Source organism: Amblyomma americanum, chromosome 4 (assembly GCF_052857255.1).
Source record: "Amblyomma americanum isolate KBUSLIRL-KWMA chromosome 4, ASM5285725v1, whole genome shotgun sequence".
In the NCBI taxonomy this organism is placed as follows: Eukaryota; Metazoa; Arthropoda; class Arachnida; order Ixodida; family Ixodidae; genus Amblyomma; species Amblyomma americanum.
The window spans coordinates 29,331,327-29,353,636 of NC_135500.1; positions in this window are offsets into that span (position 1 = coordinate 29,331,327).

A 22,310-nucleotide genomic window follows, 5' to 3' on the forward strand; every position below is an offset into this window, starting at 1 on the left:
CTAAGAGGTTGACAAGGATCGTGGAAGGAATCACACACGAAAAAGAAGGTGTAACGGGGCTCAATGTACTAGAAAGGATGTCGCTAAGGGTAGACAGCTGGGCTAGTTGGTTGTTTGCATTATTATGAAACACGGTACCAGCGCTAGCGACAAGGACAAAGGGAGAAGACAACACGAATGCCGGTTTCTAAGAGGTTGTCAAGGATCGTGGAAGGAATCACACACGAAAAAGAAGGTGTAACGGGGCTCAAGAAAGTATGTCGGTAAGGGTAGACAGCTGGGCTAGTTGGTTGTTTGCATTATTATGGGACATGGTACAAGCGAAAGAGATAAGGACAAAGGAAGAAGACAACACGAACGCCGGTTTCTAAGAGGTTGACAAGGGTCGTGGAAGGATTCACACAAAAAAGAAGGTGTAACGGGGCTCAATGTAATAGAAAGTATGTCGCTAAGGGTAGACAGCTGGGCTAGTTGGTTGTTTGCATTATTATGGAACATGGCACCAGTGCAAGAGAAAAGGAAAAAGGGAGAAGACAACACGAATGCCGGTTTCTAAGATGTTGACAAGGGTCGTGGAAGAATTCACACACAAAAAAGACTGTGTAACGGGGCTCAATGTACTAGAAAGTATGTCGCTAAGGGTAGACAGCTGGGCTAGTTGGTTGTTTGCATTATTATGGAACATGGTACCAGCGCTAGCGACAAGGACAAAGGGAGAAGACAACACGAATGCCGGTTTCTAATAGGTTGTCAAGAATCGTGGGAGGAATCACACACGAAAAAGAAGGTGTAACGGGGCTCAAGAAAGTATGTCGCTAAGGGTAGATAGCTGGGCTAGTTGGTTGTTTGCATTATTATGGAACATGGTACTAGCGCAAGAGACAAGGACAAAGGGATAAGACAACACGAACGCCGGTTTCTAAGAGGTTGACAAGGGTTGTGGAACGATTCACACACAAAAAAGAAGGTGTAACGGGGCTCAATGTACTAGAAAGTATGTCGCTAAGTGTAGACAGCTGGGCTAGTTGGTTGTTTGCATAATTATGGAACATGGTACCAGTGCTAGAGACACGGACAAAAAGAAAAGACAACACAAACGCCGGTTTCTAAGAGGTTGACAAGGGTCGCGGAAGAATTCAGGCACAAAAAAGGTGTAACGGGGCTCAATGTACTAGAAAGTATGACTCTAAGGGTAGACAGCTGGGCTAGTTGGTTGTTTGCATTATTATGGAATATGGCCCCAGCGCAAGAGACAAGGACAAAGGAAGAAGACAACACGAACGCCAGTTTCTAAGAGGTTGACTAGGATCGTGGAAGGAATCACACACGAAAAAGAAGGTGTAACGGGGCTCTGTGTACTAGAAAGTATGTCGCTAAGGGTAACCAGCTGGGCTAGTTGGCTGTTTGCATTATTATGGAATATGGCCCCAGCGCAAGAGACAAGGACAAAGGAAGAAGACAACACGAACGCCAGTTTCTAGGAGGTTGACTAGGATCGTGGAAGGAATCACACACGAAAAAGAAGGTGTAACGGGGCTCAGTGTACTAGAAAGTATGTCGCTAAGGGTAGACAGCTGGGCTAGTTGGTTGTGTGCATTATTATGGAACATGGTACCAGTGCTAGAGACACGGACAAAAATAGAAGACAACACAAACGCCGGTTTCTAAGAGGTTGACAATGGTTCTTGGAAGGATTCACACACAAAAAAGGTGTAACGGGGCTCAATGTACTAGAAAGTATGTCGCTAAGGGTAGACAGCTGGTCTAGTTGGTTGGTTGCCTTATTATAGAACATGGTACCAGCGCTAGAGACAAGGACAAAGGGAGAAGACCACACGAACGCCGGTTTCTAAGAGGTTGACAAGGGTCGTGGAAGGATTCACACACAAAAAAGAAGGTGTAACGGGGCTCAATGTACTAGAAAGTATGTCGCTAAGTGTAGACAGCTGGGCTAGTTGGTTGTTTGCATTATTATGGAACATGGTACTAGCGCAAGAGACAAGGACAAAGGGAAAAGACAACACGAATGCCGGTTTCTAAGAGGTTGACAAGGATCGTGGAAGGAATCACACACGAAAAAGAAGTTGTAACGGGGCTCAATGTACTAGAAAGTAAGTCGCTAAGGGTAGAGAGCTGGGCTAGTTGGTTGTTTGCATTATTATGGAACATGGTACTAGCGCAAGAGACAAGGACAAAGGGAAAAGACAACACGAACGCCGGTTTCTAAGAGATTGACAAGGGTTGTGGAAGGATTCACACACAAAAAGAAGGTGTAACGGGGCTCAATGTACTAGAAAGTATGTCGCTAAGTGTAGACAGCTGGGCTAGTTGGTTGTTTGCATAATTATGGAACATGGTACCAGTGCTAGAGACATGGACAAAAAGAGAAGACAACAAAAAACGCCGGTTTCCAAGAGGTTGACAAGGGTCGTGGAAGGATTCACACAAAAAAGAATGTGTAACGGGGCTCAATGTACTAGAAAGTATGTCGCTAAGGGTAGACAGCTGGGCTAGTTGGTTGTTTGCATTATTATGGAACATGGTACCAGCGCTAGCGACAAGGACAAAGGGAGAAGACAACACGAATGCCGGTTTCTAATAGGTTGTCAAGAATCGTGGGAGGAATCACACACGAAAAAGAAGGTGTTACGGGGCTCAAGAAAGTATGTCGCTAAGGGTAGATAGCTGGGCTAGTTGGTTGTTTGCATTATTATGGAACATGGTACTAGCGCAAGAGACAAGGACAAAGGGATAAGACAACACGAACGCCGGTTTCTAAGAGGTTGACAAGGGTTGTGGAACGATTCACACACAAAAAAGAAGGTGTAACGGGGCTCAATGTACTAGAAAGTATGTCGCTAAGTGTAGACAGCTGGGCTAGTTGGTTGTTTGCATAATTATGGAACATGGTACCAGTGCTAGAGACACGGACAAAAAGAAAAGACAACACAAACGCCGGTTTCTAAGAGGTTGACAAGGGTCGCGGAAGAATTCAGGCACAAAAAAGGTGTAACGGGGCTCAATGTACTAGAAAGTATGACTCTAAGGGTAGACAGCTGGGCTAGTTGGTTGTTTGCATTATTATGGAATATGGCCCCAGCGCAAGAGACAAGGACAAAGGAAGAAGACAACACGAACGCCAGTTTCTAAGAGGTTGAATAGGATCGTGGAAGGAATCACACACGAAAAAGAAGGTGTAACGGGGCTCAGTGTACTAGAAAGTATGTCGCTAAGGGTAGACAGCTGGGCTAGTTGGTTGTTTGCATTATTATGGGACATGGTACAAGCGCAAGAGACAAGGACAAAGGGAGAAGACAACACGAACGCCGGTTTCTAAGAGGTTGACAAGGGTCGTGGAAGGATTCACACACAAAAAAGAAGGATTAACGGGGCTCTGTGTACTAGAAAGTATGTCGCTAAGGGTAGCCAGCTGGGCTAGTTGGCTGTTTGCATTATTATGGAATATGGCCCCAGCGCAAGAGACAAGGACAAAGGAAGAAGACAACACGAACGCCAGTTTCTAAGAGGTTGACTAGGATCGTGGAAGGAATCACACACGAAAAAGAAGGTGTAACGGGGCTCAGTGTACTAGAAAGTATGTCGCTAAGGGTAGACAGCTGGGCTAGTTGGTTGTGTGCATTATTATGGAACATGGTACCAGTGCTAGAGACACGGACAAAAATAGAAGACAACACAAACGCCGGTTTCTAAGAGGTTGACAATGGTTCTTGGAAGGATTCACACACAAAAAAGGTGTAACGGGGCTCAATGTACTAGAAAGTATGTCGCTAAGGGTAGACAGCTGGTCTAGTTGGTTGGTTGCCTTATTATAGAACATGGTACCAGCGCTAGAGACAAGGACAAAGGGAGAAGACAACACGAATGCCGGTTTCTAAGAGGTTGAGAAGCATCGTGGAAGGAATCACACACGAAAAAGAAGGTGTAACGGGGCTCAATGTGCTTGAAAGATTGTCGCTAAGGGTAGACAGCTGGGCTTGTTGGTTGTTTGCATTATTATGGGACATGGTGCAAGCGCAAGAGACAAGGACAAAGGGAGAAGACCACACGAACTCCGGTTTCTAAGAGGTTGACAAGGGTCGTGGAAGGATTCACACACAAAAAAGAAGGTGTAACGGGGCTCAATGTACTAGAAAGTATGTCGCTAAGTGTAGACAGCTGGGCTAGTTGGTTGTTTGCATTATTATGGAACATGGTACTAGCGCAAGACACAAGGACAAAGGGAAAAGACAACACGAATGCCGGTTTCTAAGAGGTTGACAAGGATCGTGGAAGGAATCACACACGAAAAAGAAGTTGTAACGGGGCTCAATGTACTAGAAAGTAAGTCGCTAAGGGTAGACAGCTGGGCTAGTTGGTTGTTTGCATTATTATGGAACATGGTACTAGCGCAAGAGACAAGGACAAAGGGAAAAGACAACACGAACGCCGGTTTCTAAGAGATTGACAAGGGTTGTGGAAGGATTCACACACAAAAAGAAGGTGTAACGGGGCTCAATGTACTAGAAAGTATGTCGCTAAGTGTAGACAGCTGGGCTAGTTGGTTGTTTGCATAATTATGGAACATGGTACCAGTGCTAGAGACATGGACAAAAAGAGAAGACAACAAAAAACGCCGGTTTCCAAGAGGTTGACAAGGGTCGTGGAAGGATTCACACAAAAAAGAAGGTGTAACGGGGCTCAATGTACTAGAAAGTATGTCGCTAAGGGTAGACAGCTGGGCTAGTTGGTTGTTTGCATTATTATGGAACATGGTACCAGCGCTAGCGACAAGGACAAAGGGAGAAGACAACACGAATGCCGGTTTCTAATAGGTTGTCAAGGATCGTGGGAGGAATCACACACGAAAAAGAAGGTGTAACGGGGCTCAAGAAAGTATGTCGCTAAGGGTAGATAGCTGGGCTAGTTGGTTGTTTGCATTATTATGGAACATGGTACTAGCGCAAGAGACAAGGACAAAGGGATAAGACAACACAAACGCCGGTTTCTAAGAGGTTGACAAGGGTCGTGGAAGAATTCAGGCACAAAAAAGGTGTAACGGGGCTCAATGTACTAGAAAGTATGACTCTAAGGGTAGACAGCTGGGCTAGTTGGTTGTTTGCATTATTATGGAATATGGCCCCAGCGCAAGAGACAAGGACAAAGGAAGAAGACAACACGAACGCCAGTTTCTAAGAGGTTGACTAGGATCGTGGAAGGAATCACACACGAAAAAGAAGGTGTAACGGGGCTCAGTGTACTAGAAAGTATGTCGCTAAGGGTAGACAGCTGGGCTAGTTGGTTGTTTGCATTATTATGGGACATGGTACAAGCGCAAGAGACAAGGACAAAGGGAGAAGACAACACGAACGCCGGTTTCTAAGAGGTTGACAAGGGTCGTGGAAGGATTCACACACAAAAAAGAAGGATTAACGGGGCTCTGTGTACTAGAAAGTATGTCGCTAAGGGTAGCCAGCTGGGCTAGTTGGCTGTTTGCATTATTATGGAATATGGCCCCAGCGCAAGAGACAAGGACAAAGGAAGAAGACAACACGAACGCCAGTTTCTAGGAGGTTGACTAGGATCGTGGAAGGAATCACACACGAAAAAGAAGGTGTAACGGGGCTCAGTGTACTAGAAAGTATGTCGCTAAGGGTAGACAGCTGGGCTAGTTGGTTGTGTGCATTAATATGGAACATGGTACCAGTGCTAGAGACACGGACAAAAATAGAAGACAACACAAACGCCGGTTTCTAAGAGGTTGACAATGGTTCTTGGAAGGATTCACACACAAAAAAGGTGTAACGGGGCTCAATGTACTAGAAAGTATGTCGCTAAGGGTAGACAGCTGGTCTAGTTGGTTGGTTGCCTTATTATAGAACATGGTACCAGCGCTAGAGACAAGGACAAAGGGAGAAGACAACACGAATGCCGGTTTCTAAGAGGTTGACAAGCATCGTGGAAGGAATCACACACGAAAAAGAAGGTGTAACGGGGCTCAATGTGCTAGAAAGATTGTCGCTAAGGGTAGACAGCTGGGCTTGTTGGTTGTTTGCATTATTATGGGACATGGTGCAAGCGCAAGAGACAAGGACAAAGGGAGAAGACCACACGAACGCCGGTTTCTAAGAGGTTGACAAGGGTCGTGGAAGGATTCACACACAAAAAAGGTGTAACGGGGCTCAATGTACTAGAAAGTATGTCGCTAAGGGTAGACAGCTGGTCTAATTGGTTGCTTGCATTATTATGGAATATGGCACCAGCGCAAGAGACAAGGACAAAGGAAGAAGACAACACGAACGCCAGTTTCTAAGAGGTTGACAAGGATCGTGGAAGGAATCACACACGAAAAAGAAGGTGTAACGGGGCTCAATGTACTAGAAAGGATGTCGCTAAGGGTAGACAGCTGGGCTAGTTGGTTGTTTGCATAATTATGGAACATGGTACCAGTGCTAGAGACATGGACAAAAAGAGAAGACAACAAAAAACGCCGGTTTCCAAGAGGTTGACAAGGGTCGTGGAAGGATTCACACAAAAAAGAAGGTGTAACGGGGCTCAATGTAATAGAAAGTATGTCGCTAAGGGTAGACAGCTGGGCTAGTTGGTTGTTTGCATTATTATGGAACATGGCACCAGTGCAAGAGAAAAGGGAAAAGGGAGAAGACAACACGAATGCCGGTTTCTAAGATGTTGACAAGGGTCGTGGAAGAATTCACACACAAAAAAGAATGTGTAACGGGGCTCAATTTACTAGAAAGTATGTCGCTAAGGGTAGACAGCTGGGCTAGTTGGTTGTTTGCATTATTATGGAACATGGTACCAGCGCTAGCGACAAGGACAAAGGGAGAAGACAACACGAATGCCGGTTTCTAATAGGTTGTCAAGAATCGTGGGAGGAATCACACACGAAAAAGAAGGTGTAACGGGGCTCAAGAAAGTATGTCGCTAAGGGTAGATAGCTGGGCTAGTTGGTTGTTTGCATTATTATGGAACATGGTACTAGCGCAAGAGACAAGGACAAAGGGATAAGACAACACGAACGCCGGTTTCTAAGAGGTTGACAAGGGTTGTGGAACGATTCACACACAAAAAAGAAGGTGTAACGGGGCTCAATGTACTAGAAAGTATGTCGCTAAGTGTAGACAGCTGGGCTAGTTGGTTGTTTGCATAATTATGGAACATGGTACCAGTGCTAGAGACACGGACAAAAAGAAAAGACAACACAAACGCCGGTTTCTAAGAGGTTGACAAGGGTCGCGGAAGAATTCAGGCACAAAAAAGGTGTAACGGGGCTCAATGTACTAGAAAGTATGACTCTAAGGGTAGACAGCTGGGCTAGTTGGTTGTTTGCATTATTATGGAATATGGCCCCAGCGCAAGAGACAAGGACAAAGGAAGAAGACAACACGAACGCCAGTTTCTAAGAGGTTGACTAGGATCGTGGAAGGAATCACACACGAAAAAGAAGGTGTAACGGGGCTCAGTGTACTAGAAAGTATGTCGCTAAGGGTAGACAGCTGGGCTAGTTGGTTGTTTGCATTATTATGGGACATGGTACAAGCGCAAGAGACAAGGACAAAGGGAGAAGACAACACGAACGCCGGTTTCTAAGAGGTTGACAAGGGTCGTGGAAGGATTCACACACAAAAGAGAAGGATTAACGGGGCTCTGTGTACTAGAAAGTATGTCGCTAAGGGTAGCCAGCTGGGCTAGTTGGCTGTTTGCATTATTATGGAATATGGCCCCAGCGCAAGAGACAAGGACAAAGGAAGAAGACAACACGAACGCCAGTTTCTAGGAGGTTGACTAGGATCGTGGAAGGAATCACACACGAAAAAGAAGGTGTAACGGGGCTCAGTGTACTAGAAAGTATGTCGCTAAGGGTAGACAGCTGGGCTAGTTGGTTGTGTGCATTATTATGGAACATGGTACCAGTGCTAGAGACACGGACAAAAATAGAAGACAACACAAACGCCGGTTTCTAAGAGGTTGACAATGGTTCTTGGAAGGATTCACACACAAAAAAGGTGTAACGGGGCTCAATGTACTAGAAAGTATGTCGCTAAGGGTAGACAGCTGGTCTAGTTGGTTGGTTGCCTTATTATAGAACATGGTACCAGCGCTAGAGACAAGGACAAAGGGAGAAGACAACACGAATGCCGGTTTCTAAGAGGTTGACAAGCATCGTGGAAGGAATCACACACGAAAAAGAAGGTGTAACGGGGCTCAATGTGCTAGAAAGATTGTCGCTAAGGGTAGACAGCTGGGCTTGTTGGTTGTTTGCATTATTATGGGACATGGTGCAAGCGCAAGAGACAAGGACAAAGGGAGAAGACCACACGAACGCCGGTTTCTAAGAGGTTGACAAGGGTCGTGGAAGGATTCACACACAAAAAAGAAGGTGTAACGGGGCTCAATGTACTAGAAAGTATGTCGCTAAGTGTAGACAGCTGGGCTAGTTGGTTGTTTGCATTATTATGGAACATGGTACTAGCGCAAGAGACAAGGACAAAGGGAAAAGACAACACGAATGCCGGTTTCTAAGAGGTTGACAAGGATCGTGGAAGGAATCACACACGAAAAAGAAGTTGTAACGGGGCTCAATGTACTAGAAAGTAAGTCGCTAAGGGTAGACAGCTGGGCTAGTTGGTTGTTTGCATTATTATGGAACATGGTACTAGCGCAAGAGACAAGGACAAAGGGAAAAGACAACACGAACGCCGGTTTCTAAGAGATTGACAAGGGTTGTGGAAGGATTCACACACAAAAAGAAGGTGTAACGGGGCTCAATGTACTAGAAAGTATGTCGCTAAGTGTAGACAGCTGGGCTAGTTGGTTGTTTGCATAATTATGGAACATGGTACCAGTGCTAGAGACATGGACAAAAAGAGAAGACAACAAAAAACGCCGGTTTCCAAGAGGTTGACAAGGGTCGTGGAAGGATTCACACAAAAAAGAATGTGTAACGGGGCTCAATGTACTAGAAAGTATGTCGCTAAGGGTAGACAGCTGGGCTAGTTGGTTGTTTGCATTATTATGGAACATGGTACCAGCGCTAGCGACAAGGACAAAGGGAGAAGACAACACGAATGCCGGTTTCTAATAGGTTGTCAAGAATCGTGGGAGGAATCACACACGAAAAAGAAGGTGTTACGGGGCTCAAGAAAGTATGTCGCTAAGGGTAGATAGCTGGGCTAGTTGGTTGTTTGCATTATTATGGAACATGGTACTAGCGCAAGAGACAAGGACAAAGGGATAAGACAACACGAACGCCGGTTTCTAAGAGGTTGACAAGGGTTGTGGAACGATTCACACACAAAAAAGAAGGTGTAACGGGGCTCAATGTACTAGAAAGTATGTCGCTAAGTGTAGACAGCTGGGCTAGTTGGTTGTTTGCATTATTATGGAACATGGCACCAGTGCAAGAGAAAAGGAAAAAGGGAGAAGACAACACGAATGCCGGTTTCTAAGATGTTGACAAGGGTCGTGGAAGAATTCACACACAAAAAAGAATGTGTAACGGGGCTCAATGTACTAGAAAGTATGTCGCTAAGGGTAGACAGCTGGGCTAGTTGGTTGTTTGCATTATTATGGAACATGGTACCAGCGCTAGCGACAAGGACAAAGGGAGAAGACAACACGAATGCCGGTTTCTAATAGGTTGTCAAGAATCGTGGGAGGAATCACACACGAAAAAGAAGGTGTAACGGGGCTCAAGAAAGTATGTCGCTAAGGGTAGATAGCTGGGCTAGTTGGTTGTTTGCATTATTATGGAACATGGTACTAGCGCAAGAGACAAGGACAAAGGGATAAGACAACACGAACGCCGGTTTCTAAGAGGTTGACAAGGGTTGTGGAACGATTCACACACAAAAAAGAAGGTGTAACGGGGCTCAATGTACTAGAAAGTATGTCGCTAAGTGTAGACAGCTGGGCTAGTTGGTTGTTTGCATAATTATGGAACATGGTACCAGTGCTAGAGACACGGACAAAAAGAAAAGACAACACAAACGCCGGTTTCTAAGAGGTTGACAAGGGTCGCGGAAGAATTCAGGCACAAAAAAGGTGTAACGGGGCTCAATGTACTAGAAAGTATGACTCTAAGGGTAGACAGCTGGGCTAGTTGGTTGTTTGCATTATTATGGAATATGGCCCCAGCGCAAGAGACAAGGACAAAGGAAGAAAACACGAACGCCAGTTTCTAAGAGGTTGACTAGGATCGTGGAAGGAATCACACACGAAAAAGAAGGTGTAACGGGGCTCAGTGTACTAGAAAGTATGTCGCTAAGGGTAGACAGCTGGGCTAGTTGGTTGTTTGCATTATTATGGGACATGGTACAAGCGCAAGAGACAAGGACAAAGGGAGAAGACAACACGAACGCCGGTTTCTAAGAGGTTGACAAGGGTCGTGGAAGGATTCACACACAAAAAAGAAGGATTAACGGGGCTCTGTGTACTAGAAAGTATGTCGCTAAGGGTAGCCAGCTGGGCTAGTTGGCTGTTTGCATTATTATGGAATATGGCCCCAGCGCAAGAGACAAGGACAAAGGAAGAAGACAACACGAACGCCAGTTTCTAGGAGGTTGACTAGGATCGTGGAAGGAATCACACACGAAAAAGAAGGTGTAACGGGGCTCAGTGTACTAGAAAGTATGTCGCTAAGGGTAGACAGCTGGGCTAGTTGGTTGTGTGCATTATTATGGAACATGGTACCAGTGCTAGAGACACGGACAAAAATAGAAGACAACACAAACGCCGGTTTCTAAGAGGTTGACAATGGTTCTTGGAAGGATTCACACACAAAAAAGGTGTAACGGGGCTCAATGTACTAGAAAGTATGTCGCTAAGGGTAGACAGCTGGTCTAGTTGGTTGGTTGCCTTATTATAGAACATGGTACCAGCGCTAGAGAAAAGGACAAAGGGAGAAGACAACACGAATGCCGGTTTCTAAGAGGTTGACAAGCATCGTGGAAGGAATCACACACGAAAAAGAAGGTGTAACGGGGCTCAATGTGCTAGAAAGATTGTCGCTAAGGGTAGACAGCTGGGCTTGTTGGTTGTTTGCATTATTATGGGACATGGTGCAAGCGCAAGAGACAAGGACAAAGGGAGAAGAACACACGAACGCCGGTTTCTAAGAGGTTGACAAGGGTCGTGGAAGGATTCACACACAAAAAAGAAGGTGTAACGGGGCTCAATGTACTAGAAAGTATGTCGCTAAGTGTAGACAGCTGGGCTAGTTGGTTGTTTGCATTATTATGGAACATGGTACTAGCGCAAGAGACAAGGACAAAGGGAAAAGACAACACGAATGCCGGTTTCTAAGAGGTTGACAAGGATCGTGGAAGGAATCACACACGAAAAAGAAGTTGTAACGGGGCTCAATGTACTAGAAAGTAAGTCGCTAAGGGTAGACAGCTGGGCTAGTTGGTTGTTTGCATTATTATGGAACATGGTACTAGCGCAAGAGACAAGGACAAAGGGAAAAGACAACACGAACGCCGGTTTCTAAGAGATTGACAAGGGTTGTGGAAGGATTCACACACAAAAAGAAGGTGTAACGGGGCTCAATGTACTAGAAAGTATGTCGCTAAGTGTAGACAGCTGGGCTAGTTGGTTGTTTGCATAATTATGGAACATGGTACCAGTGCTAGAGACATGGACAAAAAGAGAAGACAACAAAAAACGCCGGTTTCCAAGAGGTTGACAAGGGTCGTGGAAGGATTCACACAAAAAAGAATGTGTAACGGGGCTCAATGTACTAGAAAGTATGTCGCTAAGGGTAGACAGCTGGGCTAGTTGGTTGTTTGCATTATTATGGAACATGGTACCAGCGCTAGCGACAAGGACAAAGGGAGAAGACAACACGAATGCCGGTTTCTAATAGGTTGTCAAGAATCGTGGGAGGAATCACACACGAAAAAGAAGGTGTTACGGGGCTCAAGAAAGTATGTCGCTAAGGGTAGATAGCTGGGCTAGTTGGTTGTTTGCATTATTATGGAACATGGTACTAGCGCAAGAGACAAGGACAAAGGGATAAGACAACACGAACGCCGGTTTCTAAGAGGTTGACAAGGGTTGTGGAACGATTCACACACAAAAAAGAAGGTGTAACGGGGCTCAATGTACTAGAAAGTATGTCGCTAAGTGTAGACAGCTGGGCTAGTTGGTTGTTTGCATAATTATGGAACATGGTACCAGTGCTAGAGACACGGACAAAAAGAAAAGACAACACAAACGCCGGTTTCTAAGAGGTTGACAAGGGTCGCGGAAGAATTCAGGCACAAAAAAGGTGTAACGGGGCTCAATGTACTAGAAAGTATGACTCTAAGGGTAGACAGCTGGGCTAGTTGGTTGTTTGCATTATTATGGAATATGGCCCCAGCGCAAGAGACAAGGACAAAGGAAGAAGACAACACGAACGCCAGTTTCTAAGAGGTTGAATAGGATCGTGGAAGGAATCACACACGAAAAAGAAGGTGTAACGGGGCTCAGTGTACTAGAAAGTATGTCGCTAAGGGTAGACAGCTGGGCTAGTTGGTTGTTTGCATTATTATGGGACATGGTACAAGCGCAAGAGACAAGGACAAAGGGAGAAGACAACACGAACGCCGGTTTCTAAGAGGTTGACAAGGGTCGTGGAAGGATTCACACACAAAAAAGAAGGATTAACGGGGCTCTGTGTACTAGAAAGTATGTCGCTAAGGGTAGCCAGCTGGGCTAGTTGGCTGTTTGCATTATTATGGAATATGGCCCCAGCGCAAGAGACAAGGACAAAGGAAGAAGACAACACGAACGCCAGTTTCTAAGAGGTTGACTAGGATCGTGGAAGGAATCACACACGAAAAAGAAGGTGTAACGGGGCTCAGTGTACTAGAAAGTATGTCGCTAAGGGTAGACAGCTGGGCTAGTTGGTTGTGTGCATTATTATGGAACATGGTACCAGTGCTAGAGACACGGACAAAAATAGAAGACAACACAAACGCCGGTTTCTAAGAGGTTGACAATGGTTCTTGGAAGGATTCACACACAAAAAAGGTGTAACGGGGCTCAATGTACTAGAAAGTATGTCGCTAAGGGTAGACAGCTGGTCTAGTTGGTTGGTTGCCTTATTATAGAACATGGTACCAGCGCTAGAGACAAGGACAAAGGGAGAAGACAACACGAATGCCGGTTTCTAAGAGGTTGACAAGCATCGTGGAAGGAATCACACACGAAAAAGAAGGTGTAACGGGGCTCAATGTGCTAGAAAGATTGTCGCTAAGGGTAGACAGCTGGGCTTGTTGGTTGTTTGCATTATTATGGGACATGGTGCAAGCGCAAGAGACAAGGACAAAGGGAGAAGACCACACGAACTCCGGTTTCTAGGAGGTTGACTAGGATCGTGGAAGGAATCACACACGAAAAAGAAGGTGTAACGGGGCTCAGTGTACTAGAAAGTATGTCGCTAAGGGTAGACAGCTGGGCTAGTTGGTTGTGTGCATTATTATGGAACATGGTACCAGTGCTAGAGACACGGACAAAAATAGAAGACAACACAAACGCCGGTTTCTAAGAGGTTGACAATGGTTCTTGGAAGGATTCACACACAAAAAAGGTGTAACGGGGCTCAATGTACTAGAAAGTATGTCGCTAAGGGTAGACAGCTGGTCTAGTTGGTTGGTTGCCTTAATATAGAACATGGTACCAGCGCTAGAGACAAGGACAAAGGGAGAAGACAACACGAATGCCGGTTTCTAAGAGGTTGACAAGCATCGTGGAAGGAATCACACACGAAAAAGAAGGTGTAACGGGGCTCAATGTGCTAGAAAGATTGTCGCTAAGGGTAGACAGCTGGGCTTGTTGGTTGTTTGCATTATTATGGGACATGGTGCAAGCGCAAGAGACAAGGACAAAGGGAGAAGACCACACGAACGCCGGTTTCTAAGAGGTTGACAAGGGTCGTGGAAGGATTCACACACAAAAAAGAAGGTGTAACGGGGCTCAATGTACTAGAAAGTATGTCGCTAAGTGTAGACAGCTGGGCTAGTTGGTTGTTTGCATTATTATGGAACATGGTACTAGCGCAAGAGACAAGGACAAAGGGAAAAGACAACACGAATGCCGGTTTCTAAGAGGTTGACAAGGATCGTGGAAGGAATCACACACGAAAAAGAAGTTGTAACGGGGCTCAATGTACTAGAAAGTAAGTCGCTAAGGGTAGACAGCTGGGCTAGTTGGTTGTTTGCATTATTATGGAACATGGTACTAGCGCAAGAGACAAGGACAAAGGGAAAAGACAACACGAACGCCGGTTTCTAAGAGATTGACAAGGGTTGTGGAAGGATTCACACACAAAAAGAAGGTGTAACGGGGCTCAATGTACTAGAAAGTATGTCGCTAAGTGTAGACAGCTGGGCTAGTTGGTTGTTTGCATAATTATGGAACATGGTACCAGTGCTAGAGACATGGACAAAAAGAGAAGACAACAAAAAACGCCGGTTTCCAAGAGGTTGACAAGGGTCGTGGAAGGATTCACACAAAAAAGAATGTGTAACGGGGCTCAATGTACTAGAAAGTATGTCGCTAAGGGTAGACAGCTGGGCTAGTTGGTTGTTTGCATTATTATGGAACATGGTACCAGCGCTAGCGACAAGGACAAAGGGAGAAGACAACACGAATGCCGGTTTCTAATAGGTTGTCAAGAATCGTGGGAGGAATCACACACGAAAAAGAAGGTGTTACGGGGCTCAAGAAAGTATGTCGCTAAGGGTAGATAGCTGGGCTAGTTGGTTGTTTGCATTATTATGGAACATGGTACTAGCGCAAGAGACAAGGACAAAGGGATAAGACAACACGAACGCCGGTTTCTAAGAGGTTGACAAGGGTTGTGGAACGATTCACACACAAAAAAGAAGGTGTAACGGGGCTCAATGTACTAGAAAGTATGTCGCTAAGTGTAGACAGCTGGGCTAGTTGGTTGTTTGCATAATTATGGAACATGGTACCAGTGCTAGAGACACGGACAAAAAGAAAAGACAACACAAACGCCGGTTTCTAAGAGGTTGACAAGGGTCGCGGAAGAATTCAGGCACAAAAAAGGTGTAACGGGGCTCAATGTACTAGAAAGTATGACTCTAAGGGTAGACAGCTGGGCTAGTTGGTTGTTTGCATTAATATGGAATATGGCCCCAGCGCAAGAGACAAGGACAAAGGAAGAAGACAACACGAACGCCAGTTTCTAAGAGGTTGAATAGGATCGTGGAAGGAATCACACACGAAAAAGAAGGTGTAACGGGGCTCAGTGTACTAGAAAGTATGTCGCTAAGGGTAGACAGCTGGGCTAGTTGGTTGTTTGCATTATTATGGGACATGGTACAAGCGCAAGAGACAAGGACAAAGGGAGAAGACAACACGAACGCCGGTTTCTAAGAGGTTGACAAGGGTCGTGGAAGGATTCACACACAAAAAAGAAGGATTAACGGGGCTCTGTGTACTAGAAAGTATGTCGCTAAGGGTAGCCAGCTGGGCTAGTTGGCTGTTTGCATTATTATGGAATATGGCCCCAGCGCAAGAGACAAGGACAAAGGAAGAAGACAACACGAACGCCAGTTTCTAAGAGGTTGACTAGGATCGTGGAAGGAATCACACACGAAAAAGAAGGTGTAACGGGGCTCAGTGTACTAGAAAGTATGTCGCTAAGGGTAGACAGCTGGGCTAGTTGGTTGTGTGCATTATTATGGAACATGGTACCAGTGCTAGAGACACGGACAAAAATAGAAGACAACACAAACGCCGGTTTCTAAGAGGTTGACAATGGTTCTTGGAAGGATTCACACACAAAAAAGGTGTAACGGGGCTCAATGTACTAGAAAGTATGTCGCTAAGGGTAGACAGCTGGTCTAGTTGGTTGGTTGCCTTATTATAGAACATGGTACCAGCGCTAGAGACAAGGACAAAGGGAGAAGACAACACGAATGCCGGTTTCTAAGAGGTTGACAAGCATCGTGGAAGGAATCACACACGAAAAAGAAGGTGTAACGGGGCTCAATGTGCTAGAAAGATTGTCGCTAAGGGTAGACAGCTGGGCTTGTTGGTTGTTTGCATTATTATGGGACATGGTGCAAGCGCAAGAGACAAGGACAAAGGGAGAAGACCACACGAACTCCGGTTTCTAAGAGGTTGACAAGGGTCGTGGAAGGATTCACACACAAAAAAGAAGGTGTAACGGGGCTCAATGTACTAGAAAGTATGTCGCTAAGTGTAGACAGCTGGGCTAGTTGGTTGTTTGCATTATTATGGAACATGGTACTAGCGCAAGAGACAAGGACAAAGGGAAAAGACAACACGAATGCCGGTTTCTAAGAGGTTGACAAGGATCGTGGAAGGAATCACACACGAAAAAGAAGTTGTAACGGGGCTCAATGTACTAGAAAGTAAGTCGCTAAGGGTAGACAGCTGGGCTAGTTGGTTGTTTGCATTATTATGGAACATGGTACTAGCGCAAGAGACAAGGACAAAGGGAAAAGACAACACGAACGCCGGTTTCTTAGAGATTGACAAGGGTTGTGGAAGGATTCACACACAAAAAGAAGGTGTAACGGGGCTCAATGTACTAGAAAGTATGTCGCTAAGTGTAGACAGCTGGGCTAGTTGGTTGTTTGCATAATTATGGAACATGGTACCAGTGCTAGAGACATGGACAAAAAGAGAAGACAACAAAAAACGCCGGTTTCCAAGAGGTTGACAAGGGTCGTGGAAGGATTCACACAAAAAAGAAGGTGTAACGGGGCTCAATGTACTAGAAAGTATGTCGCTAAGGGTAGACAGCTGGGCTAGTTGGTTGTTTGCATTATTATGGAACATGGTACCAGCGCTAGCGACAAGGACAAAGGGAGAAGACAACACGAATGCCGGTTTCTAATAGGTTGTCAAGGATCGTGGGAGGAATCACACACGAAAAAGAAGGTGTAACGGGGCTCAAGAAAGTATGTCGCTAAGGGTAGATAGCTGGGCTAGTTGGTTGTTTGCATTATTATGGAACATGGTACTAGCGCAAGAGACAAGGACAAAGGGATAAGACAACACAAACGCCGGTTTCTAAGAGGTTGACAAGGGTCGTGGAAGGAATCACACACGAAAAAGAAGTTGTAACGGGGCTCAATGTACTAGAAAGTAAGTCGCTAAGGGTAGACAGCTGGGCTAGTTGGTTGTTTGCATTATTATGGAACATGGTACTAGCGCAAGAGACAAGGACAAAGGGAAAAGACAACACGAACGCCGGTTTCTAAGAGATTGACAAGGGTTGTGGAAGGATTCACACACAAAAAGAAGGTGTAACGGGGCTCAATGTACTAGAAAGTATGTCGCTAAGTGTAGACAGCTGGGCTAGTTGGTTGTTTGCATAATTATGGAACATGGTACCAGTGCTAGAGACATGGACAAAAAGAGAAGACAACAAAAAACGCCGGTTTCCAAGAGGTTGACAAGGGTCGTGGAAGGATTCACACAAAAAAGAATGTGTAACGGGGCTCAATGTACTAGAAAGTATGTCGCTAAGGGTAGACAGCTGGGCTAGTTGGTTGTTTGCATTATTATGGAACATGGTACCAGCGCTAGCGACAAGGACAAAGGGAGAAGACAACACGAATGCCGGTTTCTAATAGGTTGTCAAGAATCGTGGGAGGAATCACACACGAAAAAGAAGGTGTTACGGGGCTCAAGAAAGTATGTCGCTAAGGGTAGATAGCTGGGCTAGTTGGTTGTTTGCATTATTATGGAACATGGTACTAGCGCAAGAGACAAGGACAAAGGGATAAGACAACACGAACGCCGGTTTCTAAGAGGTTGACAAGGGTTGTGGAACGATTCACACACAAAAAAGAAGGTGTAACGGGGCTCAATGTACTAGAAAGTATGTCGCTAAGTGTAGACAGCTGGGCTAGTTGGTTGTTTGCATAATTATGGAACATGGTACCAGTGCTAGAGACACGGACAAAAAGAAAAGACAACACAAACGCCGGTTTCTAAGAGGTTGACAAGGGTCGCGGAAGAATTCAGGCACAAAAAAGGTGTAACGGGGCTCAATGTACTAGAAAGTATGACTCTAAGGGTAGACAGCTGGGCTAGTTGGTTGTTTGCATTATTATGGAATATGGCCCCAGCGCAAGAGACAAGGACAAAGGAAGAAGACAACACGAACGCCAGTTTCTAAGAGGTTGAATAGGATCGTGGAAGGAATCACACACGAAAAAGAAGGTGTAACGGGGCTCAGTGTACTAGAAAGTATGTCGCTAAGGGTAGACAGCTGGGCTAGTTGGTTGTTTCCATTATTATGGGACATGGTACAAGCGCAAGAGACAAGGACAAAGGGAGAAGACAACACGAACGCCGGTTTCTAAGAGGTTGACAAGGGTCGTGGAAGGATTCACACACAAAAAAGAAGGATTAACGGGGCTCTGTGTACTAGAAAGTATGTCGCTAAGGGTAGCCAGCTGGGCTAGTTGGCTGTTTGCATTATTATGGAATATGGCCCCAGCGCAAGAGACAAGGACAAAGGAAGAAGACAACACGAACGCCAGTTTCTAAGAGGTTGACTAGGATCGTGGAAGGAATCACACACGAAAAAGAAGGTGTAACGGGGCTCAGTGTACTAGAAAGTATGTCGCTAAGGGTAGACAGCTGGGCTAGTTGGTTGTGTGCATTATTATGGAACATGGTACCAGTGCTAGAGACACGGACAAAAATAGAAGACAACACAAACGCCGGTTTCTAAGAGGTTGACAATGGTTCTTGGAAGGATTCACACACAAAAAAGGTGTAACGGGGCTCAATGTACTAGAAAGTATGTCGCTAAGGGTAGACAGCTGGTCTAGTTGGTTGGTTGCCTTATTATAGAACATGGTACCAGCGCTAGAGACAAGGACAAAGGGAGAAGACAACACGAATGCCGGTTTCTAAGAGGTTGACAAGCATCGTGGAAGGAATCACACACGAAAAAGAAGGTGTAACGGGGCTCAATGTGCTAGAAAGATTGTCGCTAAGGGTAGACAGCTGGGCTTGTTGGTTGTTTGCATTATTATGGGACATGGTGCAAGCGCAAGAGACAAGGACAAAGGGAGAAGACCACACGAACTCCGGTTTCTAAGAGGTTGACAAGGGTCGTGGAAGGATTCACACACAAAAAAGAAGGTGTAACGGGGCTCAATGTACTTGAAAGTATGTCGCTAAGTGTAGACAGCTGGGCTAGTTGGTTGTTTGCATTATTATGGAACATGGTACTAGCGCAAGAGACAAGGACAAAGGGAAAAGACAACACGAATGCCGGTTTCTAAGAGGTTGACAAGGATCGTGGAAGGAATCACACACGAAAAAGAAGTTGTAACGGGGCTCAATGTACTAGAAAGTAAGTCGCTAAGGGTAGACAGCTGGGCTAGTTGGTTGTTTGCATTATTATGGAACATGGTACTAGCGCAAGAGACAAGGACAAAGGGAAAAGACAACACGAACGCCGGTTTCTTAGAGATTGACAAGGGTTGTGGAAGGATTCACACACAAAAAGAAGGTGTAACGGGGCTCAATGTACTAGAAAGTATGTCGCTAAGTGTAGACAGCTGGGCTAGTTGGTTGTTTGCATAATTATGGAACATGGTACCAGTGCTAGAGACATGGACAAAAAGAGAAGACAACAAAAAACGCCGGTTTCCAAGAGGTTGACAAGGGTCGTGGAAGGATTCACACAAAAAAGAAGGTGTAACGGGGCTCAATGTACTAGAAAGTATGTCGCTAAGGGTAGACAGCTGGGCTAGTTGGTTGTTTGCATTATTATGGAACATGGTACCAGCGCTAGCGACAAGGACAAAGGGAGAAGACAACACGAATGCCGGTTTCTAATAGGTTGTCAAGGATCGTGGGAGGAATCACACACGAAAAAGAAGGTGTAACGGGGCTCAAGAAAGTATGTCGCTAAGGGTAGATAGCTGGGCTAGTTGGTTGTTTGCATTATTATGGAACATGGTACTAGCGCAAGAGACAAGGACAAAGGGATAAGACAACACAAACGCCGGTTTCTAAGAGGTTGACAAGGGTCGTGGAAGAATTCAGGCACAAAAAAGGTGTAACGGGGCTCAATGTACTAGAAAGTATGACTCTAAGGGTAGACAGCTGGGCTAGTTGGTTGTTTGCATTATTATGGAATATGGCCCCAGCGCAAGAGACAAGGACAAAGGAAGAAGACAACACGAACGCCAGTTTCTAAGAGGTTGACTAGGATCGTGGAAGGAATCACACACGAAAAAGAAGGTGTAACGGGGCTCAGTGTACTAGAAAGTATGTCGCTAAGGGTAGACAGCTGGGCTAGTTGGTTGTTTGCATTATTATGGGACATGGTACAATCGCAAGAGACAAGGACAGAGGGAGAAGACAACACGAACGCCGGTTTCTAAGAGGTTGACAAGGGTCGTGGAAGGATTCACACACAAAAAAGAAGGATCAACGGGGCTCTGTGTACTAGAAAGTATGTCGCTAAGGGTAGCCAGCTGGGCTAGTTGGCTGTTTGCATTATTATGGAATATGGCCCCAGCGCAAGAGACAAGGACAAAGGAAGAAGACAACACGAACGCCAGTTTCTAGGAGGTTGACTAGGATCGTGGAAGGAATCACACACGAAAAAGAAGGTGTAACGGGGCTCAGTGTACTAGAAAGTATGTCGCTAAGGGTAGACAGCTGGGCTAGTTGGTTGTGTGCATTAATATGGAACATGGTACCAGTGCTAGAGACACGGACAAAAATAGAAGACAACACAAACGCCGGTTTCTAAGAGGTTGACAATGGTTCTTGGAAGGATTCACACACAAAAAAGGTGTAACGGGGCTCAATGTACTAGAAAGTATGTCGCTAAGGGTAGACAGCTGGTCTAGTTGGTTGGTTGCCTTATTATAGAACATGGTACCAGCGCTAGAGACAAGGACAAAGGGAGAAGACAACACGAATGCCGGTTTCTAAGAGGTTGACAAGCATCGTGGAAGGAATCACACACGAAAAAGAAGGTGTAACGGGGCTCAATGTGCTAGAAAGATTGTCGCTAAGGGTAGACAGCTGGGCTTGTTGGTTGTTTGCATTATTATGGGACATGGTGCAAGCGCAAGAGACAAGGACAAAGGGAGAAGACCACACGAACGCCGGTTTCTAAGAGGTTGACAAGGGTCGTGGAAGGATTCACACACAAAAAAGAAGGTGTAACGGGGCTCAATGTACTAGAAAGTATGTCGCTAAGTGTAGACAGCTGGGCTAGTTGGTTTTTTGCATTATAATGGAACATGTTACTAGCGCAAGAGACAAGGACAAAGGGAAAAGACAACACGAATGCCGGTTTCTAAGAGGTTGACAAGGATCGTGGAAGGAATCACACACGAAAAAGAAGTTGTAACGGGGCTCAATGTACTAGAAAGTAAGTCGCTAAGGGTAGACAGCTGGGCTAGTTGGTTGTTTGCATTATTATGGAACGTGGTACTAGCGCAAGAGACAAGGACAAAGGGAAAAGACAACACGAACGCCGGTTTCTAAGAGATTGACAAGGGTTGTGGAAGGATTCACACACAAAAAGAAGGTGTAACGGGGCTCAATGTACTAGAAAGTATGTCGCTAAGTGTAGACAGCTGGGCTAGTTGGTTGTTTGCATTATTATGGAACATGGCACCAGTGCAAGAGAAAAGGAAAAAGGGAGAAGACAACACGAATGCCGGTTTCTAAGATGTTGACAAGGGTCGTGGAAGAATTCACACACAAAAAAGAATGTGTAACGGGGCTCAATGTACTAGAAAGTATGTCGCTAAGGGTAGACAGCTGGGCTAGTTGGTTGTTTGCATTAATATGGAACATGGTACCAGCGCTAGCGACAAGGACAAAGGGAGAAGACAACACGAATGCCGGTTTCTAATAGGTTGTCAAGGATCGTGGGAGGAATCACACACGAAAAAGAAGGTGTAACGGGGCTCAAGAAAGTATGTCGCTAAGGGTAGATAGCTGGGCTAGTTGGTTGTTTGCATTATTATGGAACATGGTACTAGCGCAAGAGACAAGGACAAAGGGATAAGACAACACAAACGCCGGTTTCTAAGAGGTTGACAAGGGTCGTGGAAGGAATCACACACGAAAAAGAAGTTGTAACGGGGCTCAATGTACTAGAAAGTAAGTCGCTAAGGGTAGACAGCTGGGCTAGTTGGTTGTTTGCATTATTATGGAACATGGTACTAGCGCAAGAGACAAGGACAAAGGGAAAAGACAACACGAACGCCGGTTTCTAAGAGATTGACAAGGGTTGTGGAAGGATTCAC